Genomic DNA, 27,138 nt, shown 5'->3' with positions numbered 1-27,138 from the left:
ATGCCATCACAATTTTGATCCTCTGTAGAGGGGATGGTTCTTCCGCTTTGCTAGCCTAACGTCCTGTGCGTGAAGTCGAGCACTTTCCGGTAGAACAGTTTAGCGAGACCGATACCGTGCACCCTCAGTCCCTACGCATGCTGATCAAAGTGGTCACCCACCAGCTTACTGACCGCAGACAGTGATGCTTGAATTCTCTGTTCTACTGGGAACCGTGTCTTTACGATCAGTCCTCTGCGGGACTGCCCGCTTTAGATCACCTTCAGTGATAACGTTCGAGAGCAGATCCTTCAAAACTCTAGCACATCTCATGGGCATCAAAAGAGTTTGATTCTCCCCTTACCATCCTCAAAATAATGGAATGATAGAACGATGGCGCTGACCCTTGAAAGCTGCACTCAAGGCCTACAGTACAGACTGCAGGGAGAGTAGAAATCGACAATCTATTAAAAGGTACCTCATAATTGAATCGAGTTAGCTTGTCTTATATACTAGTCAATTGATGTATAACAATTGTAGTGGTCGTTATGCCATCCTACTCCGCCACCAAAATTTTATCAGGGATAGAATTCGATAAATGGATACTACTAGTTGCCGCATTTGCCAAAGACCGGGAGGGCTGTGTTAAGTTTACCGGATTTTGAGCATTTGTGGTGAGAGTTGTATTAAGTTCATGGTAGTGTATGTGGTCTCTCCTGTGCTGCTATTAACAGTCTAGTGTGTGCAGCATCACGTTGCGCATAAATGAAACGGAGAAGCAACAGCGTGAGGAGGACGATGACTCAGTAACATATAGAAAGTCAACTTTTAATGTGTACCATACATGAAAGCAAGCTTCTTCATAGCACGTCCGCAGGTCACAAATGTAGGGAAAGTAGAAATCGACAATGTCAACTGTTAAGTGACGCCAGAGGGCGTATGTGCCAGGGAGAAAATTGTAGTAGTAGATGCATGTAACTTCAGCGATGAACCATCGCCACATCTCTGAAATAAAATTGTTTTGTTTGTAACTAGTCGCCTAGAATTACTTATAACCCCTTCATACAGTCCAAGCTATCGACGACCTTACAGTTTGGTCGTAACAGCCGGAGTGCTAATCTAGCAGAATTAATCGTGAATTAATTTAATCTATCAACATGGCGACTGCTACAAAAGCTACTACGTCGCTCGAGTCTAGCGTCGTTCTAACAAGGAAGCGAGCAAGCATCAAAGGTCAAATAACTAGGCTTTCGAAAGTGCTTACCGATGAAATCCCAAATCAAAAATCCCTTGAGATCAAACTCAATTCATTGAGAGGTCTAAAAACGAAGTTCGATGATCTTCGAAACGATTGCTACAGTATCTTATCCGATACAGATTTAGCAGACTTTGAAATTTCCCTAACGGAAATGGAGGACAACGTAGAAGCAATTGAGGTAAGCTTCTTAGACTTAATTATTCCACAAACTTCAAATTTGAGTTCAATATCTGTTTTGAATGAACCGAATACTAATACAAACATTAAACTACCTCAAATTACTTTACCCCAATTTTCGGGTAAATACACTGACTGGCTTACCTTCAAAGCTCAGTTTAGTACCTTAATTGATGAAAACAATCAATTAAGTGACTCTCAAAAACTGTATTATTTACAATCATCATTAACTGGTACTGCAAAACAATTACAGAATGTAGATGACTCTTATTCTTCCTTGTTTAACGCATTAAAAAATCGATATGAAAACAAACGACTGATAGTAAACAGTCATATAACTGAGTTATTAAATTTAAGTAAAATTAAATTTGAATCTTGTAAGGATTTCAGAAACTTAATTGATAATTTACTTAATCAATTAAGAGCATTAAAGCAACTTGGATTAGAACAAAATAAATTATCTGAGGGGCCGTTCAAAAAGTACGTAAACAAAAATGGAGAAATTTCAAACCCCTCCCCCTCGTACATTACCGTACATAAGGTCTTACTCCCCCCCTCTTAGAGTACGTACATTTTATTAGTCTACCCCCCTTTTTCATAAAAATTAAAATAATTATGTTTTAAATAAAATTAAATATTTACTTAAGGAGTGTGTAGGATAAAGTCAAATTTAAATTTGGTGTATGTTTATAAAGTACGTACTTTGTATAATACCTCCCCCCCTCCCCATCGTACAAAACCGTACATAATAGCAAATCCCCCCCCCTTCGGGATGTACGTACTTTTTGAACGGCCCCTGAGACACTAATAGTGAACATTGTTTTGCAACGCCTTGACAATGAATCAAGAAAGGCTTTCGAAATGTCTTTAAATTGTAACGAATTATCCACCTGAGAATTTTTTACTGAATTTGTGTTAAAACGTATTCAAGCTCTTGAAAATGTTCAAAAAAGTATTTCCGTTTCAAAACCGAAACAAGAAGTAACCCCCAAACATAAAATATTCGTTTTGCAAAATGATAAACATTTCTCTTGCTCTATGTGTCATCAAAACCATTTAATATATAAATGTAAAAAATTCATTGACTTATCTGCTCAAGAGCATCTGTGTTTTAATTGTTTGGGAAAACTCATGTTATCTCAATGTAAAAAATTAGAGTTTAAATGTAAACATTGCTCTAGAAATCATCATTCGACACTTCATGGTGCTAATTTCTTAAAACCCGAAGTTGAAAACAAAAATAATCAAATACAGTCAAACCCCGCTATAGTGAACACGGTTTATAGTGAACTCCCGGGTATAGTGAACGAAATGTTCGGTCCTGTGCCTTGCCATACACGGATAATGTTATTTTTTGTGGATATAGCGAACCAAAAAAGTGAAGAAGTTGGATATAATGTACTTTTTTCTGTCTTCGACTGATTTTTTAAAAAAAATTTTTGTAATAATTTTGAAAATTCTACTTCAAAATAAATACATATACCGATTTTCAAAACCATCCGTAGAGGGGAATGTAGCGATAAGCATTTCTTCTTGTTTGCTTCTTTTATCTCACTTTCTCATACCTAAACAAACCAAGCAGATATTTCCAACCCAGGCAGATGATGCACCTGTAAGGTGTCAGTGAGATAAATATGCATTTTCTGTCAGAGGGAATGAGTAATTATTCATTATTGGACACTAATATGTGTCGATAAGGACCTCATTTCAACTCCTTTTTGCTCTCAGTTCAGTTAAAAAAAATCCTGCAAACAAGTGTTTAAAATTTAACTATGGCGAGCAGTAAGCGTAAAACGTTCTCCATTGATGATAAAATGGGCATAATCAGAAAAATTGAAAATGGATGCAATCAAGCTGATATTTGCAGGAAACTATCCAAATCTGCAGTTTGTAACATATGGAAAAATAGGCAATTAATAATTTCTGCTCACGAAGAAAATTTAGATGGCAGAAAAAAGTTGTGAAAAGCAGATCACAAGGATGTTGAAGAAGCATTATTGAAGGTTCACCAATCGAAAAAGGCGCAATCTTCCTGTATCTGGACAAATGTTGATGAATTTGCTAAGCGATTTTATGAGACTACTTTTATGAGCTCGAATGGCAGGTTAGACAGGTTTAAAAAGCGGAATAACAGAAATTCGGGAAAAATTATCTGAGAGTCGGGAAGTGTTTCCATATCTGATGTTGAGGATTGCTCATCAGCTAAAGATTAAAATTTTTCTTTTGTACGCATGACGAAGAGTAATGAAAAATAACACATTTTTTGTTACTACATAATATTTTTCAGTCATTTATTTGAATAATGTGTAATAAAAGGGAGGAGCTTGGAAACCATTCGTTAAATTGCCTGCGTAACGGATATAGTGAACTCCCGGTTATAGTGAACCAAAATTTCGGTCCCTTGAAGGTTCACTATAGCGGGGTTTGACTGTATTAGAATCCAATTGCTCTAATTTGACTGAGATTATTTCAAATCAAGCAAATATTGAGATGAGTAATATGAGTGGAGAGGAAACGAAAACTGTCACTTCCTCCTTCGCCCTTTCTCACAGCTGGCAGAAGGCGCCGCCAAGCAGTTGTAATGTCTATGATACTTACTCAAATGTTTTGCTTTCAACTGCTTTAATTTATGTGCGAGGAATAAATTAATGTTTTTATCCCTTTTTATGTATTCTCGATAGCGGTTCTGAAATAAGCGCTATTACTGCTGATGCAGTTAAATTATTGTGTTTAAAGGAGAATACATTAAACTCATTAATAACTGGAATTAATGGTGCAACTTTGAATGTAAATAAATCGATCTCTGCTCTTCTAATAAAAATAGAGACTATAAGAAGGAGATAAAAATGCTGATAGTGCCTAAAATTAAAGAATTAACCCCTGCTAAACCGCTTGATGTTTCTAAAATTAATTTTCCTCAAAATTTGACTTATGCAAATCCTAACTTTTTTAAGCCTCAACGTGCTCAAATCTTGCTTGGCGGAGATATTTTTTACGAACTGTTACGAACCGAGCAAATAAAACTGGAAAATAGTTCAGTCATTTTACAGAACTCTGTACTCGGCTGGATTGTAACGGGAAGATTGGGCACTAAAGATAATTGTAAGGAATACAAATGTCACTTATTATCACAAGATCACACTTTAACTGATTTGCAAAAAATTTGGGACCTTGAGTCTCTAGGAATAAGGGATGAACCCAGATGCTTAGAGGGGGATGAAGCACTATCCAAATTTAATGAAACAATTAGTTATAAAAATAAAAGATATTAAATCACTCTTCCTTGGAAAAGAGATTGGAGGGAATTGAACGATAATCTTACTGTCGCAACTAAGCGATTTAAAGGTCTTTTAAATCGTATGACTTCAAATGAAAAATTGTATATTCAATATAGTGAAATATTGCAAGATTACTTAGAAAAGGGAATTATTGAGAAGGTTCCATCCGCTTCAGATACAGTTGATAAACCTGTGTTTTATTTACCCCAGTTTTTCGGAAGGACAGTGTTTACACCAAGTGTCGCATTGTTTTTGATGCTAGTTCTTGTGATGTTGGTGAACTTTCACTTAATGATTGTCTTTGGATGGGAACGAACCTTAATCCGAATGTATTTCATCTTTTAACCTTTTTCCGAATGAATAAATTTGCTATTTTAGCGGACATTGAACGTGCTTTTTTGCAAATAGCATTGAACGAAGATGATAAGGACGCATTAAGGTTTCTTTTCACTCTAGACGATCCCACTAAGTCTGAACATACTCAATTGCAAGTATTCAGATTCAACAGGCTTCCATTTGGAGTCAACGCAAGCCCTTTTTTGCTCTCAGCGACTATCAAGCACCATAATGATAAGTTCAAGAAAATATATCCAAAAACTTCAAATATTCTTGATACTTGCTTTTACGTCGATGACGTTATAGCTGGTGCAGATAACTTGTATGAAGCCTTCAAAATTTCTAGGAAAGCAGACATTATCATGAAGGATGCACCTTCGTAAATGGGTCTCAAACGACGAGTCACTAAAACAAATGTGGGAGGAACAAGGATTCAGTACTCTTCCTTCATCCTCATCAGAAAGCCCAAACGAGTTGCACAAAGTTCTTGGGATGTCTTGGGACACAAAACTGGACATTTTAACTATGGAAGTTAAGGGACTACTGGAATTTCTTGACTTGGAAAAAAATACAAAACGATTTGTGTTGCAAGCAGCAGGTAGAATATTCGATCCCGTAGGACTAGTAACACCTTACACCATCAGATTAAAGATTCTTCTCCAAGAATAATGGTTGCGTAAGATCTCATGGGACGACGAGCTTCCTTCAGATATTCAAGAAACTTGGAAGCAGTGGAGTATCGAAATTCCTGAATTGGCTAACTTACAAATACCCAGAAATGTATTTCAAATTTCTGATCACTCAGACTTTGTGTTAGAATTGCATGCATTTGCAGACGCTAGTCCAAAGGCTTACGGTGCTGCCATATCCTTAAGAATTAAAACAGCAAATCAAGTAACTGTAAACTTAGTGGCTTCCAAGAGCCGCGTTGCACCCCTTAAGAGGATTTCTCTTCCTAGGTTAGAATTGATAGCCGCATTGCTTGCTTCACGACTTGCACGTGAAGTAAAGAAGGTGTTAGATCGGAAAGGAATATCTTCTATTTATTATTGGACAGACTCTCAGATTACATTGTATTGGATAAAAGGTTCCATATATAAGTGGAAACCCTTTGTAGCAAACAGAGTTAAAGAAATTCAATCTCTCACTGATCGAGAATCTTGGAATCATTTTGCTGGATGCGAAAATCCAGCAGATTTAGTAACTAGAGGCATTAGTTGCAAATCTCTCATCGAAAATGTCACCTGGTGGACCGGACCAGACTTCTTAAAGGAATTAGTAATTCCTAAGTGTGATGAGACTCTGAACATTCCAGAAACTGACCTACCTTGTGAAGAACTGAAAAAGTGCTCTGTTCCTGATCCTAAAGACATTCAATCTGTTTCTTTAATTACCACCAATGATAGATCCTTCCTTGAACAAATTCTTAACCTTTCTAACAGTTTTGTTAAACTAATTCGAATTTTATCCTTTATTTTTAGATTTATTCATAATTGTCGTAATCCAATATCTAGAAATAAGGGGTTCTTAACCATTGAAGAGAACAAACATGCAGAAAATTGGCTTCTGCTTTCATTGCAGTCAGGTAAGTTCCAAGAGGAATTTAAAAGGCTCAAACAAGGTGAACCAGTTTCATCGAGGAGTAAGTTATCTTGTTTAAATGTATTCTTGGATGAAAATTCTCTAATTCGTGTTGGTGGCAGACTTAGAAACTCTGATTTATCGAATAGTAAATTTCCCATTGTACTGCCTAGCAAGCATAAATTAACTGATGTAATTTTGAATCATTATCATTTGAAGTATTTTCATTTAGGTGCGCACGCACTCTTGTTTCAAGTGTGACAGAAATTCTGGCCGCTTAACGGCAGAAATAATTGTCGTAAAATTATACATTCTTGTGTGATTTGCTTTAAAAATAAGCCTGTAAATGTTCAACAAATAATGGCCGATCTACCAAGGGAACGTGTCACTCCTAATTTTGTCTTTAATGTGACAGGGGTTGACTTTTGTGGCCCCTTTCTAGTAAAATTTAAAAATCAGCGTAAAGGAGTGTTAATTAAGATTTACGTAGCTGTTTTTATTTGCTTATGCACAAAGGCTATACATCTTGATTTTGTTTCAGACTTAACCACTTAAGGATTTATAGCTTGTTTGAAACGTTTCTTTGGTAGACGAGGCAAATGTTCTAAAATCATGTCTGACAATGGAAAGACATTTGTTGGAGCAAATGTTGAGATTAAAAAACTTTTGAAACTTGTCACTTCCCGCAATGAAAACTTGTCTAACTTTCTCTCAAACGAGAATATTGTATGGGAATTTATACCCCCAAAATCACCTAATTTTGGGGGCCTTTGGGAAGCCGGGGTGAAGGCTTTTAAATTTCATTTCAAACGAATAATAGGTAGCCAAAAATTGACACTTGAAGAATTTGTAACTATTCTAGCTGAAATAGAAGTATTGAACTCCCGGCCCCTCATTCCATTGTCAGCAAACTTTGATGATTTTCGGACATTAAGTCCAGGTCACTTCATAATTGGGAGACCAATAAATGGCCTTCAAGAACCTCTACTTAATGATATCAAGGAAACTCATTTGTCCAAATGGCAAAGAGTAACTAAATTTAGTCAACAAATTTGGCAATTGTGGAAGAAAGATTACTTAAGCAATTTGCAGGGTCGAACCAAATGGAAATTTAGTAAGGACGATGTAAAACAGGGTACTCTTGTTTTAATGAAAAATGAGCAACTTCCTGCCACACAGTGGTCAGTTGGAAGAATAGTGGAAATATTTCAAAGTAGGGATGGAAAAATAAGAATTGTAAATGTGCGTATGCCTAATGGTAAAATTTTCAAGAGAAATGCCAGAGACATTTGTATATTACCTCTTGAATGAAAAAAAAAGTTGTTTTTCTTATGCATATGTTTTTAAGAAGAAACTATTTGAGTGAATTAATTTTGTTTATAATTATATGTATATTAATCAGCCCATGTTATCCTACTGTATTTGTTCTCAAATTGTATGTAATCATAGCAAAATTTAGTAGTTCATTATTTTTTATGATTCTAATAGTATTCATATGTTCCATGTATTCTATTTGTTAGTTATATTGTTTATTGAAATTGTGTAATTGAATTTCAATCGGGGGGGGGGATGTTAAGTGACGCCAGAGGGCGTATGTGCCAGGGAGAAAATTGTAGTAGTAGATGCATGTAACTGCAGCGATGAACCATCGCCACATCTCTGAAATAAAATTGTTTTGTTTGTAACCAGTCACCTAGAATTACTTATAACCCCTTCATACAGTCCAAGCTATCGACGACCTAACATCAACCTTCATCTCTCAAAAGTACCTCAAGACTGAATCGAGTTAACATGTCTTACAGTGAATTGATGCTTAATAAACGTAGTTATAGTTATGCAACAAGACAATTGGTCAGCCTTCTTACCGGCTATCCTCTTAAGCTGTATATATGGAAGATCTACAGTCACCATCTGCAGAGCTCGTCTGCAGAACAACACTTTGCATCCCAGTTGAATTTTTCGATTCTACTCCAATGAACTCGCCCCAAATCCAACTTGTCTATTATTTACAAAAACATTTCTCTACCATCAGAACTTCTTCAGCTTCCTGCCATTTTAAAAAGTGAGCGCATCCAGCCTTAAAAGTCACGTCTTCATCAGGAATGAACCTTTGCAGGCTCCTTTAGATGGACCTTTTTTAGTGCTTCAGCGAGCTGATAAAATTTTTGATGTTGATTATTAGAGGTCAACAATCTCTACTTCTTTCACCAGTAGTTGACACTTGACTCCATCTCCTCGGAGTTGATTTCAGAGCGGGAAGTAAGAGGAGAAACATCTCCGCGCTTGATATTGAAACAACCCTTAATGCGCAAACATCGTATTCTTTTTCAGTCACTTACTTCGCTTTATCATCTGCTATTATACCTTTCCTTACTCTAATTAAATACATTTGTCTCAAAATGGACAAACTATTCACTCAAAATCAAAATTTATGAAATATTAAATGTTAAAAAAATGCACCTAACGATTGCGAAATAAATATTTTAGTCATACGATCGCCAAATAGCAACCTTGTTCAGAATTTTTCACACCCTTCTCCCAAAAATAGAGAAATAGTATTGTCGGATACCCCGTGATGAAGGGGAGTGAAGTGCCAACTCCTGGGGAAAGAACTATAGATGCATGAAACCTTCCTTCCTTGAAAGTGAATTCCTACAACAGTTTGGAATATCTAAAACTGTATGAGTGGTACTCATGTAATTTAGGAAGCCAAAAAAAATATTTAGAAGAACTGTGCGTTTTCCAAAAAAAGTATAGCAAGTGAAACATGTGGGGGGAGTGTGCTGTGCTCGATACTCTCACCCATTTTAAACAGCAATGTTCCCCAGTCTTTTTCACCAGTTTTAACCAAGTAATTTTCACCAGCTTCTCAGCAGTATTTTTACTCCCAAAATGGACACAAATTAAATATTTTTATCGCTAAAGAAACAGCAAATTATTTTTCACACTGCAGTGAGTACTTTAAATTATGAAAATTATAGTTATGATGAAAAAATTTCGAATAGTAAGATACATACATTTTTTATATCATTTTAAATAATTCAATTTTGAATGGTGAAAAAGAAAATCGGTCGAATAGTTCCTGAGCGATTGAATTTTGAAAAAGTCGCATTGTTCGAAAAAGTCTTATATTTAAAAATTGATTTCTCAGGAACTATTCAGTCGATTTAGCTCAGAATTTATACTTCTCCATTTCAAGTTGCATTCGTTGAAATGTTGCTCAAATTGCGTACCTTAGAATTGATTTTTTTTACCATCACTGAATAAAATAAAAATATATAACAAATACTTACTGAAGGTTTTACTTCGGTTGAAATTATTTCCTGAAAAACGAAGTTTATAATTGCTCGAAAAATCTTTCAATTCGCTTGAAACGTTCTCAAGTTATGATAAAATGCGCAAAAAATAAAATTAACATTGAGGGGTACGAAATCAAGACCACTCTTCAGCCCTAGAACCTTCTTTCTCAGATTGCGGCTACCTCCTATTCAAAGCAGACGATATGTTTGTTCAAAGAAAGTACGTTTTTGTGTCTGATCTCGTAACTTAAAATATCATTTGAACAAATTAATTAGCATGTTTGAAATTACCCCCTCGAATCATTCAGATTGAGACCAAGAGAGTAAAGATCCACTCATTAGATAAAAAATTGGTCCACTTATTATTTTTTTGTAAACTGTAAATCAGAATTCATGTTAAAAGTAATAGTAGTTATCCATTTGTGCTGCAGTTTACAAAAAAATAATAAATGGATTTAAATATATATATGGATTAAAAAATAATAAATGGATTAATTTAAATTTTTCAATGCCTGTTTCAGTTTTTTTTCTTTTCAAAACTGCAAATCAGAATTCATGTTAATAGCAATAGTAGTTATCCATTTGTGTTGCAGTTTTGAAAAAAAAAATGAAACAGGTATTGAAAAATTTAAATTTTTGGTCAAAACAAGTAAAGGTGTCAAAATAAATAAAAAATGAGAATTATATTCTTACCTATATTTTGTTGCACTACGTTATACAGCTGGATTAACTCTTTCCTATAACAAAAATAGGTGCTATAGTAGAACAACAATACCTCAAAAAAGCAGTCTGAACTGCACAATAAAAAATGCATTTATAATTGAAAAGTTGCATTTTAAGATCTTAAACAAAAAAATATTTTGTTTCTTAATTTATTAACTTATTCCTTTGCAGTGCTCGCCACTCTCACCAGTTTTAACCTGTAATTTTCACTGAACCCAACCTGGATCAAATATTGGGAGAAATTTGCCTTCGTGGAGGACTATTTAATAGAACTAACCCGCATTTGTGTTACATGGAGAGGAAGAATACGAAAGCTTCCCACTGTTAACATGACGGCAAGGGGACTCTAGCCCATGACCCATCTACCCCTGAGGATATTTCACGTCAGCACTGTGGTCGGTGCAAGCCGGTTGCGGAATTCGTATCTATCAGTCATCGCCGGGATCGAACCCCAGTTCACTTGATTGGAAGGCGAACACTCTATCCCCTGAGCCATCACGGCTCGAGTAAAGGTTTTGAGGAAAAGGCAACCCTGTGATAAACATCCTCCGACAGATGAAGAACTGGCACTTATAGTTTGACAATAGAAAGAACTCCCCTCGCCACGAAGCCTATGGCCGTCTGCTACAATGGAAACAAGAAATAGTGCACCTCGAGGGGGGCGTCTTTTCTCACTGGTTCCCTTTCTCTCATCGACCCGAGTCAAAACCTATCTTAAATAATGACCCCCATACTTGAAATAGTTAAACCTCGTAACCGTAGTCACCGCCACCTCTTCAGACGAATGGCTAGGGGAGTTCTTTGCATAGAAAAACTATACTCCTTACTAGTTAGCTTGGTCGCATAACGACAGCATAATGTTTAAGTTTGATAATAATGCTTATTAGTTTGTTTATGTTGTACAAATATTTTGAATAAATGGTTTGAAGAGAATTTAACCTGTTATATCCTCATAACCTTAATTCTATGAATGAAACATTTATTATCATTGAGATTTGATATCAATGGTTTATTACCAGAGCCTTAAGGTAACCGAGAGTTGATTAACAAATACTTTAGATGGCCAAACCATTTTATACAATGGTACTGAATTTTGAGTGAAAAATTATAACACATAATAGAAATATAACTAAATAAAAATATAATTATAAAAATTATAAGATTTATTTTTATTCTAGTTAAATATTTTTTAGCTCTAACTATTTAAGACTGAGTTAACAAAAACTTTTGGTACTTGAATTCAATCTAGATATTCGTTTCGCTAAGCTTTGTAAGCAAAACTTGCATTTTTTGATCAAAAATTAGCTAACTTGATTTCAGCAATTATCGATTTTTAACAGTTATCGATGGTTAACAGTTTCTTCAATGGGTTTGTAAGAAAAATTAACTTTTCGGGTTACCAACTTTTACCAATTAGCCATAATTTGCTTTTGACACAACTTTCTGTATAACAACAAGGCCCTATATACCACCTTAATATTGGCCCATAATATTCAAATTGGATCACGTACTATATTACCAGACACTAGTGTACCCTACAAGAGAAAATAATTATAGGCCTAATAGGGGCCCCCCACAATTTATTAAGATAATTAATTCAATGATCTAATTTAAAGGCGAAATTTAAACTTAAAAGTTTTTTTGGTTAGATATTTGCTAATTTCGCTTTTTGCATACTTTATTTTGGTGGATAAGGAGAATTTCCGTTATGTGGAAGAAGCTTCCCTCATTGGGGCAAAGTTCAATTTGTTGTTCCTAAATAAAAATATAAATTTGCTAATAGGCTGAAAAAAACTTTCTTTGAACTAACATTTTTAAGTTAAATTCTTAAATTGTGATATTTTAGTCAATAAACATAGCTTGTTTTAGTCACTACTTTTCTTGGCGAATAGGGTAAATTTTTTTTTGTTTGGAGGGAATAAATTTTTTTTAAAATTTGAGCGAAAGTTTTGAAGCAAAATTAAACTTTCTAGTTTTCTGATCTATGATAACTAAAACATGTTTATATACAGGCGTGTGGATTAACACCACTTCCCTACAACAGTCTTAAAATTTGATGCAAAACGCAAACTGTTTTGGTCAAAATTTAGTCAAACGTTTTTTTGGCCATACCCAAGTCAAACTTCTTGATGGTCCCCTCACAACATCTTGATGCTTTCAGTGCGAATCCTGATGATCCAACATCATTTGATGGTTTTTGATATGCCAACAAACTTCCATCATTTCATGATGGAAAGTGCTACTTATGATGGCTAACTTAAATACTATGGTGGGTACTTTAATACTGTGATGGTATGATGGTCAAGAGAAGTTTAATTCTCGTGGATTAGCCACCCATGATGATCCGTGATGGTTCTAACTATACATTTCAATTATGATTTGAAGGGAATTCTTGCTGTTTTCAGGAATATACCATCAAAACAATTTGTTTTTTTCTTGTTGGTCCGAATAAATCAGTCCGATTTCCTACATTAGGATGATGGCTGTTCATGATCGTTCCAACATTTGATTTCTTAGGAACTATGATAGAAACTATGATGAAAAAACCATCAAAACAAATTGCTATTCTTACGATGGACCATCATATATCGATCAGAATTTCTACATTGAGGTGATTTTTACTTATGTTGGTTACCAACAAAAAAATCGAATGGAATTATTGATGGTTATAGGATGGTTATAGATGATGGAATTATTGATGGTTATCATCATGATTATGTTGGTCCATCAAGGGAAAACCATCAAAAATTTTGACTTGGGTAATCTTTTTGGCTGAAAAGTTTCGTTTGGTTAGAGTACGCCATGGGTCACCAAACTTTTTCGATCATCGACCCCTATATAATTTTTCGAAATCTCCATCGACCCCCATAAAATTAATTTTCAGTTAATGACAATAAAACTCTATTAGATACTGTGTTTGTACATTTATTTTATGATTATAAACAGCTATTAAAGTAATAGTATGTTGTGTAACAATAGTTTTATGAAAAAATAGGTAAAGTAACTACAGATTTATTGCTTCTTAATCAATGAGATGGGTGTGCCTGGTGCTTTTTTACAAGGTTCGCTATATTGGGTTCAAAATTGGTCAATTTTCATCTTAAATTCCCTCAAAACTTCACATTTAATTTATTTCCGTACTTAGTTAAGATTAAATTTACGTGACTGAAACCGGATTCAACCATATAGGAATTTGGAAATGGTGGCTTGAGCTATGTCGTTAAATTTTACATATTTTTGCATTATATTTATATTTGTCCAAAGCTTGCTTATTATTAAATTTTTAAAAAGCGTATTTGCTTTAAGATACGATAATAATCCAGCAAGCTCATCTTGCAGGTGGATATCCACGTTTTCAATTTGATCAGAAAATGGCACAATAATCCAGTCATGGATGTCAATGTTTTCCAAATCAACAAAGCGCAGTTTAAAATCGTCACTCAATTTTTGAAGATGACCTGTATATATATATATAAGAGTTTTAATAATGACACTGCAAATATTCAACACAGTTTGCAAAGATAACAGAAACTGCGTATGATATTTGCGTTTGTAACGTCAATGCTCGTCACACGTGACATTTGGACAAGCGCACATTGACTTATAAACCAGAAGCGCAGAGTTCGTGCCACTGGTACGTAAATACTTGTTTCACCCGAATAAATATACGTTTATTAATTTATGGTCTATAAAGAAACTGATATTAAGTCAATTATAAAATATTCACAAATTTTACATACTCAATTAGGTATGTGTGATTCACATATTATGAACTGTTTTTTCTTCGACTCCTCAACGACCCCCTGGCTTAGATCGATCCCCGCTTTTGTTACATAGACCCCTGGGGGTCTATATAGATCACTTTGGCGACCTCTGGAGTAAGCTAATATTTTCTCGTAGTGAACTAACACTAGGAGGTAAGATTTAGTTTTCCGGTAGCACAACTAAGCCCTAATTTTTTTAAGACGAATCTTGTTTCGGATCATGGGCTAACGGAAACTTTTAGAGGATTACCCATTTTCAATAGAGAGCTTAAACTAGGAGGAAAAATCCTCTTGTACCCCTAGCCATCAGGCTAACCGTGGTGGTTTTCCTCTTTATGTAACACAAATGCGGGTTAGTTCCATTTAAAAGCCCTCCACGAAGGCAAAATTTCTCCCAATATTTGACCCAGGAGTTCTCTTGTCTTCTGGATTGGGTTCAAAATTACAAGGCTAAGGAGTTGAACATTGGTAGTGGTAATGGATAGCCCAAAAAATTGGGTCGGCTGTTCAACACCGGCTATAAAATAAAATTAAACAAATTAGTTTACCTAGCAAAGAGCTGTTGTCGCTAAAAAAAAAAAACAAATAGCATGTTTTCTATTTTCAAAAAAAGAAAAAAAAACTTTTTAGCGGGTTGGGTAATGAAAAGCTTTTGTGCGCAAGCATAGGCTTCCTATATCCTCATATAAAGCTAACTCGGAATTGTAAAATTTGAAATATATTTTGCTCTAAAAATCTTCCATTTTTAATGAGTAAAAAAAATTTTTAATAAGAAGTTTATGAGGAAATTTTTTTTTCTTCTAGTTACTGAATTTAGTTGAACTCTGATAATTAAAATATAGTTAAGTATTTAAATCATTTACAATCATCGAAAAAAAAATGCGTTTTATAGAAGCTTTTTTTCCAACACAAATTTTTTTTAAAAATTGTACCAATAATTTTTCGTATACAAATAATAACGTTAAAAAACTTTGTAGACTAACTGCCACAACAATTTTTCAATTCCTATTCTCAAGTATATAAAACATGTTAACTCGATTCTATCTTGATCTATTCGTTTTGATAGGTAACACTGAAACTTCCGTTAATATACTCCTCGCATTAGACGCCTTCGGACATGAACTGAACACGCCTATCTTGATAGTCGCATTCACTTTGATTTGAACACGCCCACTTAGAACAACACGTCTACCTCTAACTGAAACACACAATTTGAACATGTCTAGTTTGATGGATGGAACATAGTGAACAGTTGACTTTCTATTTGTGATTGCAACATTATCCTTCTCGCGCTTTTGCTGCTCGGTGTCGATTACACTCAACGGGGAGCTGTAAACACTGCTAATAGCAACAGATGAGTGATTACGCACACAACCGTGATCTTAACACAGCTCTTTAAATCACAGCTCAAAATCTGGTGATCTTAATACAGCACTCCCGGCCTCTCGCAAAAACAGCAATAAATCTTACACAGATATCTATTCATAGAATTCTATCCCAAATAAACTTCTGGAGGGGGAGTAATGTAGCGTTGCTACCACTACATTTATTCAATACTGATCCACTAGTATATAGCAGTGTTCCTCAACCTTTTTATCACCACGGTCCTGTCAACGTTTGATAATTTTACTACGGTCCACGGAGGAAGGGGGCAGCTAGTCCAGATATGTCAAATTAGAATGTTTAATTAGTTTTAGTTCATAAAACAGTTAGCTCTCAGCATTGCAATCTTCGGAAACTTTCTTTTTCCTCCCAAAAAGATAAATGATAAAAACATAATTGCTTCATTATCAGTATTTATATAAAATAAATGAAGCAGTCTTACGCACCGTAATGTATTAATGAATATAGGTATTTATGATTAGAACTGTAGCATTACATTCTGAAAATAAAAGTTTGTTATTTTCATAAGATCAGCTAAAAGAATCTTAACTTTTTATTTTAATTCATTTATCTTTAATCTTGTCAAACGTATTAACTCATTCCTAGCCTAGCGTCTTCTTAAAAGACGGTAAAAAAGTGAAAAAATTTCATTATTCCAATTTATTTTTCTAATCATGAAAGTTGTAACATTTGTTTTAACGTTAATGTGAACGATACAAATAAATTTACTACCACTTCTTTAAATTCGGTATTTTTCCTACGTTAGTTTCTTTTTGTGGGCAAACTTAAAAAAGGAAAGGCAAAGTTAAAAGGAAAATGGGGTAAAGTTTGAAGGAAAACATTCAGCCATGCTTAGTTTTTATACAGCTTTTATATTGCACAAAAAAAAATTGCAATTGTGATTTCAGAAGTAAAAATAATAAATTTAGAAGTTGTGACAATGTTATTTATTAGAATCTCTTCGTTTGAGAGCCTGCCCAACATAGAGCCTTTTCGCGTTTACGAACGCTTAATTTTTTTTTTAGTGTGCCTTTTCTTAACTCAGTTAAGCACTTTTAATATTTAAGAAATAAACTGAATGCTTTTAAAGACCAACCTGTTTTCGAAATAATCCATTTGATATATTTTAAGAGCTTGAAAAAGAGTGTGTTTTCAAAGCTTTTATTTATAATTAAATAATAATTTTATTTCATATTTTTATTTTTCCCTTCATGTTTTATCGCTAAGCTGGAAAAAATTTATAAATAAATAAATATGAGTCTCGTTTGCTTTGTCAAAATGAAGGTAAAACCTTTCATGTTTCTCGCCGAGGAGACGGTATATATACCTTTGTATATAGTAAAACAAAAAAGTACATACCTTTATCATCTGGTAAATATACCTTTATTATACGGTATATACCTTTATATATGAATAAATACTATTAATATTGTACTTATACTAAGAGGATGTTTTCTTCAGTAAGCATAAAATTTAGCTTTTTTAAAAAGAAAGAAAGAAAGGCAGTGACATAATTTCGATTTAATTAGAACTATATGTTTTATTCTAGGGAATAGGAGTTTCTTACTAATTATTAGGAATAATTTTCTGATAGAATAAGAGAGATTTTTTTATCACTTTGAGTTCGTTAAAAAAAAAGTTGAAGTAGTATTTACAAGGATATTATTTTATCAAAATAATTATAAATTAAATGTGTCTTAAGCGGAAATCATACAAGGGGAAAATAAGAGTAACCATAAGCGGAACCTCAACTCTAAAGGCAATTTCGCAGAGTTGTCGATAAGGTTGCTGAATTGCCAAAACGTTTTTGGTAAAGGGTTGCCATTTTTTGTTTATCTTAACTTTTAAATAACATTTTACTTTTTTCATGTGATCCTATTATCTTATTCTTTTTCAATTTTTTTTAAAGGAGGAAAATGAAATCACAGACGCTGTAGAATATGGATTGATATTCGTTTGAATTTGTGCATTTTAAAAGTTTTTATTCAGTTACAAATAAATATTCTGAACACTTCACTCCCATATTAGTCAGGGGTCTGTCCAGACATTTTGTGAAAGGTTCGTTTTTCGTGAAATTGTGAAAAAATTACTCACATTCTTTCAACCAGGGTCCGTTTTTATGAATTTGTGCAAATAGGGTCCGTTATTGCAAAAGAAAAACTTTTTCAAGGAGTTTTTAAATTGTAAAGGCATACAAGATTATGCTCAACACTGTAAAATTATAATTAAAAAAATTAAATTTTAAAAAATAAACAACAATTGCTGCTTCTAAATTAGAGATGCAACATACAAATATTTGGTATTTAGCCTATACTGCTGAACGCAGAATATTAATTTCGGACGAATAATGGAAGAATCGTCTGCCGAAGACAAAACTTAATTCGTTTACATCCATCTTTCTTGTTTTCTGCCCTGGAAAGGGTTTATTCGATTAACAAAATAATAATGAAGATAAACAAATTTGTGAAGGGTCCGATTAAAAGAAAAATCATTTTGTGAAGGGTCCGTTTTTAAGTTAAAATATTTTGTGAAGGGTCCGTTTTTATGAAAAGATATTTTGTGAAGGGTCCGTTAACGGACCCAAATTTCTTCTAAACAGACCCCTGTTAGTGGAGCAGCATAGTAAAAAAGGGATTATGATTTCTTGCTCATTAAATGAAAATGACATTAAGATGTAAATAAATTCCATGTTGCATCTCTAAAGGGATAAGGGGGTAAAAGGAGGATAGAATTAAATACTATCTAGTATTTTTTTTACCTTGAATCGAGTGATTAATATTATAGAAGTTATTTATGTTTTATGTATAAAAGTGAAGTTTATTTATCCATATTTACGTATCTATTATTGCTAGCTAGACAAGTGAGGTATCGTATACTCGCATACGTTAAATCGAATAAAACCTAGCTGTCTGATTTAATACTTTAGCAATTCAAAAATGTATAAAAGTTTCCTGGGTAGAAAGAACAATTTTTGTACTTTGACTTGTACCACTTTATGCAACTGACATTGTTATCTAGACAAGTGAGGCTTTTCTTCCAATTTAATTTTTAGGCTTAATCCAATAAAATAGTCCTTTGAAATAATTGTTTAGAAGAAATGAGGATTTACTGTATGAAATACGCAATTTGTGACTCACCTTTTAGTCATAAAATGTTTATAACATCAGAACCATTAGATCTATCAAATCAATTCTAATTTTTTCTTAAATTTACCCTAAAAATATATATAATAAATAATGTCTGACTTGTCTATACAATAATGTCTCAGAGTTGTATTGTCATTAACTGCAAATATTATCATGAATATCACTTTCATGAAATACCAATTTTTTTAAAATTGTTTTTTTAAAAATACAAGAGGATTTTCAATATCATGCTTACAATTTATTACCGCAAAATTTAAAATATTAATTATTTATAGAAGATAATTTAATTAAAATGTAAACGATTTATTTTGGGACAAATTGTTGTACGTTAATTTACACACTAAATAAATTTAAATTTATTAGTAACTAGAAAAAAAATAATTAATAGCACACTTTTTATGTAACTTGTTATTTTTGTTATAGGCTCTTTAAACGTGTTTTGCATTATAAATAATACAAGAATCAATTTAAAAAATGAAGCATTAAATATCAATACTTAGAACTTTATTTGCATTTTTCATATTTTTTTTCAATTTCAATCATAAAAACAATATCACACCTCTTTCCTTCTACACTAGACGAACCTTATATGGTTCCACAAAATATCTGAAATAAAAGAAAGAAATTACTACATGATAAAATTTTACCCACATATTATTAGAATGAGGGAGATTATAAATACCATTAATTTGAAATCAGTTAAGCCTTCAGGTATCCGTTAAAAACTTTTTTTAAGTTTGATAGATATTTTGATTATAGATATTTATTTAGATAGATATTTTGATTTGAACGAAGGGAGGTATATTTGGTTTTGGAGTTTTTATGTCTGGACTGAAATTTCTTTTAAAAAATAAATGGTATTTGTAAATGAAGACTATTGAAAATGAAAGTATATTTAAAAATTAGTAAGGTAAACTAACGTACTAACTGCCATTGTGGAAAAGTAAAGTATTAATAGATAAATGTAAAGTATAAATAAAAAGTAAAGTATCAATAGTTAACTTTGAATAATAAGAAAAAAACATTATTTAAATTTGTTTTATTAATATCAAGTAACAATTATTTATTCGCTTTAAACTAATAATATTAAAACTTATTATTATAATTTGTTCCAATCAAAATTTTCATTACTTTTGATAGAAGTAATTCCTAAATTAATATAGATGAATTTTTCTGGCATTTCACATTAAAATATTCGCCAAGCAACTGGCCAAACTTTGTTGCATTATTATTTTAACATATAAAGCATAAGAGATTGCATTTCTTAATATTAAATTTTAATCTTTATTTCTGTTGATTAAAGAAACATGTGTTCTATTGTTTGAAATTTTTTATTTAATTTGTGTATTAATTTTATTTTTCCCTAAGAATTACTTACTTTTTCTATTGCTCTTTTAAAAGCAAGTTAGAAAATTAAGTTAGAAGTAGAAAGCAAGTCAGAAAACATGTTTGTAAACATTTACCTTGTCCCCCACAAAGTTACCCTATTTTACGGTAATTATTGAAAAAATATTTAAAAAAGGTAGAAATATATTATATAACAATAATTTTTAAAATAAAAAATTTAACTTTTCAAACTGCTCTATATTCCACAATCCCTTTCCTTTTTATTTTCTTATCTGTTTCTACATTCATCCCCTCTCTATTTTGGTGTATTTTGATTATCATAATATTTTGTTTAATATTGTTAAAAGTTAACATACATTTATCTATAGATACTTTACTTTTCTACAATGGTAGCAAGTATATAAGTTTACCTTACTAATTTTTCAATATTCAAGTTTCAATTTCAATAGAACGAAAAATGTTTTATAAATACAAAATTTTGCTTCATTATTATAACTTATAAAATATAATAAAGATTGTATTTCTTTATTTTAAAATTTATTTTTAATTTTTATATCTGTTGAATGTAAAAGCATGTGTTTGATTATTTGAAAAAGCTTAATTTTTTTCAATTTGTGAAATAATTATTTTATTTTTTCTACGAATTACTTTAATTTTAGAAAAGCTTATTTTAAAACAAGTTAGAAAACTCAGAAAACATGTGTGGCCAAATATTTACCTTATCTCTCACAAAATTACCCCATTTTTCAGTAATTATTAAAAATACAAATTCTCAATACCCTTATCTATTTCTACATTCATCTCCTCTTTTAATTTGAGTATGATGATTTGCATAATATTTTGTTCATTATTATTCAAAGTTAGCCAATGATACTTTAATTTTTATTTATACTTAACATTTATCTATTGATCCTTTTCTTTTCTACAATATAAGTAAGTATGTAAGTTAAAATTACTAATTTTTCAATATAGTTTCATTTTCAATAGTCTTCATTTATAAATAACATTTATTTTTTAAAATAAAATAAATTTCTGTCCTATCATAAAAACTATAAAACCAATTATACCTCCCATCTTTCATTAGTGTATAGAATAATCTTAGAACTATAATCAAAATATCGATCAAACTTAACATAAGTTTCTGATGGATACCGGAAGGCTTAACTGATTTCAAATTAGTGCTATTTAATCTCCCTTATTCTAATAATGTGTTGGTAAAATTTTATCACGATAGTAAATTATTTTATTTCAGGTATTTTGAGGAACCCTGTAAGGTTTGTCTGGCGTAAAAGGAGAGAGATGTAATATTGTTTTTATGATTGAAATTAAAAAACAATAATTCAAAATTGAAAATAAATACACTTGATAGTAAATGTTTTATTTTTACACTGATTCCTGTGTTATTTAAAATGTTAAATACGCTTAAAGCCTATAAGAAAAATAATAGGGTACATAAAAAAATTTTCTCTTAATACAACATATTTTTTTCTAAGGCGACTGCCTACCTTGAAATGAGTGATTTCGTCCAAAAAATCGATTTTCTGTTTAATACATTTTTAAAAAGTATGAACTTTCAAGATTCCAAAAATGTTTTACTTTTAATTTTCTGATAATTATTTGTAAAGTTATAGCAGATTTAAAAACCGGAAGTCATATTCTGAAAATCCGGAAGTGAATAAAAAGTGACAGAATTTAATGCAAACAAAGCTGTTTTGCGTTGATTTTTTGCTTTCCTTTCAGTAAAAAGCCATAAAATAATATTAATAATAATTATAAATGTATTGAAATGCATCTGGCAATTATTTATTAGTGATTTTTCTTAAAGAAATATGATTTGAATGGCAACTGCTATGATGTTTACATATTTTGTTTTCTGATTGATTATATTTTGTTAGTCTATTTTGTTTGTCTAGTTATATTTTGAAATTTTTTCGATATAATTTGATATTTTTTTAGTTATTTTTAGTTTTCTTCAAAAATTTTTTCTTTCTTTTTTCAAAAATCTTCGTAAAATGTTATTTTAAATATTGTGTTTTTAAGCATAATATTGCATATATTTTCAAATTTTTTATATAAATTTTATACTTTTAGTTCAAAGCACAAAATAGAGTAATATTAGTTTGTAGTATAGAAGAAATATGTTTTATTGGTTATAATTTTGTCTAATGGTGTATTACACAAACATATAATGCACTAATTTCATACTTAAATTTTTAAAATATTTAGTTATGTATTGAAATGAAATTCCACTTTTATTGTTTTTTATATCTAACTCAAGCTATATAGTGTTATTATCACCTGTATTTCTAAAGTAATTAAATCTAAGATGACAAAAAATAAACAAATGTTTACTAATAGTAAATCGAGCATTTGTACGGAGATTTTCAACTTATTAAAAAAAGGATCAGGAAAAAAAGAATATTCAGTGAAAAGTCCAATTTAAACAAGTGTAGAGTATATGAAGGCTTGGTATATCTTTTTAGATAGTTTAATGTTTGTATAATAAATGTAATTTACTTTTACTGTACAAATAAATCTTAAAATGTGTTTTCTGGAAAACTGAATTTTTCTGTTTTTCGATTCACGCTGGACCTTATTTCTCAAAAACTATTAGGACTTTTATGATGTAATTTTGTAACACTGTTATAAATAATATTATCTGTGTTCTGAACTAGAACTGAAATTCTATTTCAATATTTAAGTATTTTATAGCTATGTAAATCCAAAAAAATATATCGTTATTTTGCTGTTTTTCTACGTAATTGGGCATTTTTCACCAAATTTTTAAAATTTCGATTAACTTTTAGTTCAGAACACAGGAAAGGGTTAAAATAATATATACTTCAAAGGAAATTGTATTTTATTACACACAACTTAGTTGAGGGTGTCCAGCGTAACTCTTAAAATTCACTAATTTTTTACCTAATTTCAACAAAATTTTACAAACTACAAAATATATTGTTATAATTTTTCTTATTTGTGTCATTTTTAATCCCCTTTTATATAACTAAGCATAAAATTTTTGAAAAATTTATTTTTTTTAAAAAAAGTTCACCGAACGTGGGCAGTCGCCTTAATAAATTTGAATTTATATAGTATATGCTACAATAAATTTGTCCTAAAATATATCCCGTAATTTTTTATTAAATCATCTTATACCAATAATTAAAGTCTTAAATTTTACAATAATAAGTTGTAAGTATGACATTGAATTCATGAAAACCAATCCTCTTTTGTTTAAAAGAATATTTCTCTTTTAAAAATTGGTCTTTTGTAAATATGATATTCTTGATAATAAAGTTAATGCAATGTAAATGAATTTTATTACAATTATGTAACAATGAAAATTTGAGTCATTTTTGCATAGTCAAGTCCAGAATTATATATGTATTTTTTAGGCAAATTAAAAAACAAAATTAGAATTATTTGATGGATCTAATAGTTTTAATACTATAAATATTTCATGAGTAAAACGTTACTCAAAAATTTTATATTTCACGCATTAAACCCTCATTTTTTTTAGAAAATTAAATCAAAGGACTATTTTGCTGGATTAAGAGTAAAGAATTAAATTTGAAGTAATACCTCAATTGTCTGGATAGCAGTGTTCGTTGCATAAAGCGGTGTAAGTCAATGTAGAAAAATTGTACTTTCTACAAATAAAACCTTAATGAATTTTCGAACTTTTAAACTATTAAATCAATTAGCTTGGTTTCATTCTTATTCGAGTTAGCGTAGTGATATGCATAGGCAACGATATCTTATTTGACTAATTAGCTATGTTAGATACGTAAATAGGTACAGTACAGAACCCGTTATCCGGAAATCAGAAAACCGGAAAACCAAAAAACNGATAATATTACTCACTTCGTTCAACGTAAAAAAAATCGTTAAAATACAAGATAATATTTAAGTCTATCCTATTTTTATCACCTTAGCCTTTCAGAAATGCAACATGAAATACATTCTTAATATCAATTCCATATTATGAGCTAGAAATCATAATTCTTTTCATACTGTGGTGCTTCCACTAACGTGGAAGTGAAATTTTCAAAATTTTTATTTGCAGCTGAATGAAGACTTTTAAAATGCAAAAAATTAAACGGATATCAATTCAACGTCTTTCCAAGCCTCTTATTCAAGCTCGTAAAATATATTAAATGGATTATTTTAAAAGCAGGTTGGTCTTTGAAAGCATTGGGCTTATTTCTTAAGTCTTAAAAGTGTTTAGCTGACATACGGAAAAACACACTAAAAAAATAAAGCGTTCGTAAACGCGAAAGATGTTAAGGGTCTATGTTAAGGGTCTATGCCTCTCAAACGAAGAGATTCTAATAAATAAAATTGTCTCTACTTCTAAATTTAATATTTTTACTTCTTAAATCGCAATTACCATCTTTTAATTCATGTAATTTTGAAGCTGTATACAAACCAGGCAAGCCTAAATGTTTTTAATTTTATCTGTTTTTGAGAGATTAATTGGCTGTTGCGAAAGTTTCCAAAAGCTATCCAAATTGTTCAGTCGTAGCAAAATACTTAATAAACTGCTGTTTGTAGAAAATGCAACACCATGAAAGAATCATCAGAATCAAATGANGTTTAGGAAGTCTTTTCATATAAAAAGAAATCTGATAAGTACGCCAAGAAATTTATGTAAATTTAGGTAGTTACAAATTTAGAAACACTTCCACGTACTTTGATTAACAAATTACTACACTCATTTTTGACCGACCTTTTGGAACACTGTGTTCCTCATTTTCAGCATTCTGCACGTTAAATCAACTCGAGAAAACTACAGAATTTAAAAACGTTATAGTAAGTTTATTTGCACCCTTCACTTTAACGTTAAAATAAATGTTACAACTTTCATGATTACAAAGCCAAACATAAATATTTACATTATTAATACAGGGTGCGAAACCAAATTTTTCAACAAAAAATAAGCACTTTTAAAGCACTCAAAAAATATTTTTAAGCCCTTTAAAAATATCATAATTATTAGGATAGGTGCACTAACAATTTTTTTTCTTTCATATTGTTGAAAGTTTTTTATATTTATGTTAACAAAATGCAAAAAAATTTTGAAAGTTGCATGATCATGATAAAATAACTAGTTTCTGACAAGGAATTCTTTCCTTGGTTACATTGGCCACCATAAAAACAATTTATGCACAATTTTAAATATATTCAATATTGAGAGGATCATTCTATTTTTTAAATTATTTTACACAATTATGTAAAAAGAATAATTATTCAAAATTAGAACTAATTTAGCTATTAAAAAGGTTATCAAGTGTGTTTTTTTAGATTTAAATAAAAGTTATTTCACTGTTTTACCAGCAAATAGGAGAAAAAATAAGTAATGAAATAATGATAAAAAGAAAGGTCATGTACCTTTTCTTTTCCATCTCTGAAGCGAGTCAGGTCATCCAGTCATAGATTGAGCTCTAATTCTCCGGATAAATCACCAGCGGAATGTCTATCAGCAGTCAGTTGGCTCCCAACCAAGCTGCAGGTCTTCTTTTCCGGCAAAATATGATAGCCTGATCGATTGATATGGAACCACAGATATTGGACAATTCTGAATATTTGCCTTCGTAGGTGTGACACATGACATACAACTGCTTGACATTTTCTGGCCTCCATTGTTCCGGCTTCAGCAGCATTATTGTGAGTTCAGTTATAATCATTTTTGCAAAACACATCAGGTGAGTAAATGGTGGAAAACAGCTTCATTTGACAACTTTTAGACACCATGCGGTGATTACGCAAACATTGATTACGATCTTTCGCAAAACTTTAACTTCTTGAGATGAAACTAACAGATGGATCGTTAGAATCTTTTTCATAATGGATATTTCAGCTACCGACAAACGAATTTCCCCATCATCATTCGGTAGGATTTGCATCAACTTTAACATCGTTTTTGTTGGTATAAGTTGGAGAAAGGTATATCGAAACTAGGCCTCTTAAATGCACGCTTTTCGTGTCTGTAGACCTTTCTGGAGCTATTGATCGAGATAGTGGAGAGCTGCCAGCTTCCTATGGCGTTAAAACAAGCTTAGAAGAAAGTCTAGAATAATCTAAAAGGTGGCGCAAGTCTGTCACTTAGGCTATCATATCTAAAATCGAAAAAAAATGCTTTATAAGAAAAATAAAGTCGTTGCAAAAACTAGTTAAATAAAATAGTTATTAAATACAAAGAACAACGATATTTACTGTATATATTTAACATAAAAAGCCTCAACCAATCTTTTTTTGTTTTCCTTTTCTGTAAATCTCTTTCTTATTTTTCTATTGAAAACAAAACTCTCTTTCTCAGACTTTAAAATTCACATGCTGTCTTTTAATCTATTTTTAGTTCAAGTATGCATTAATTAACCTTGACATTTTTCCCTTTGCTAACTTGTGAGAAAGCTAAATTTCCCTAGACCAATTACAATGATTTCCTTTATTCCCTTTAATGAAGCATTTTACTGATTTACTTCAGAAGATTCTCCCTAATTTTTATTGAGGAGCACGACGATTTTGTGATAATTAAATTTTGAATACAAATCTCAGTCATTTCTTTTACCCAAATAATCACAGTGATATAAACAAAATGTAAGAATTATTTCTTGTAAAAAAATTTTTTTCTTTCACACCATTAGCTTATGCTTAAATAACTGGGTGAAAAGTAATTAAAAGAAAGCATTCAAGTGTGAGAAAACGCAAAGCAAGAATATCGCTCAAATAAAAGTGTATTTCACTCAAGTTGAGTTAAAAAAGTTTCACTCAAGTAAAAGAAGGTTTTTGAGTAGGGGAAATCACCCTTTCATTTTAAGAGACCACGTGGTGTCAAAAATCCTAAAATTTTAACATAATACT

The 27,138-nt window shown here is 31.4% G+C and overlaps 1 long non-coding RNA gene across 1 annotated transcript in view; it reads right to left on the bottom strand.

Annotated features, from left to right (window-relative positions):
• LOC122272306 (uncharacterized) overlaps positions 1-26,388 on the bottom strand; it is a 29,059-nt gene extending 2,671 nt beyond the window's left edge. The window contains exons 1-2 of the long non-coding RNA XR_011636021.1: positions 25,666-26,388; positions 10,602-10,645 (exon numbers count right to left, since the gene is read on the bottom strand). This is a non-coding gene — a long non-coding RNA (uncharacterized lncRNA). The remainder of the gene's footprint in view (positions 1-10,601; positions 10,646-25,665) is intronic.
• Between the last annotated feature and the right edge of the window lie 750 nt (positions 26,389-27,138).

Source organism: Parasteatoda tepidariorum, unplaced genomic scaffold, assembly GCF_043381705.1.
Source record: "Parasteatoda tepidariorum isolate YZ-2023 unplaced genomic scaffold, CAS_Ptep_4.0 HiC_scaffold_868, whole genome shotgun sequence".
Classification (NCBI taxonomy): Eukaryota; Metazoa; Arthropoda; class Arachnida; order Araneae; family Theridiidae; genus Parasteatoda; species Parasteatoda tepidariorum.
This window is presented reverse-complemented; position numbering and strand designations above follow the sequence as displayed.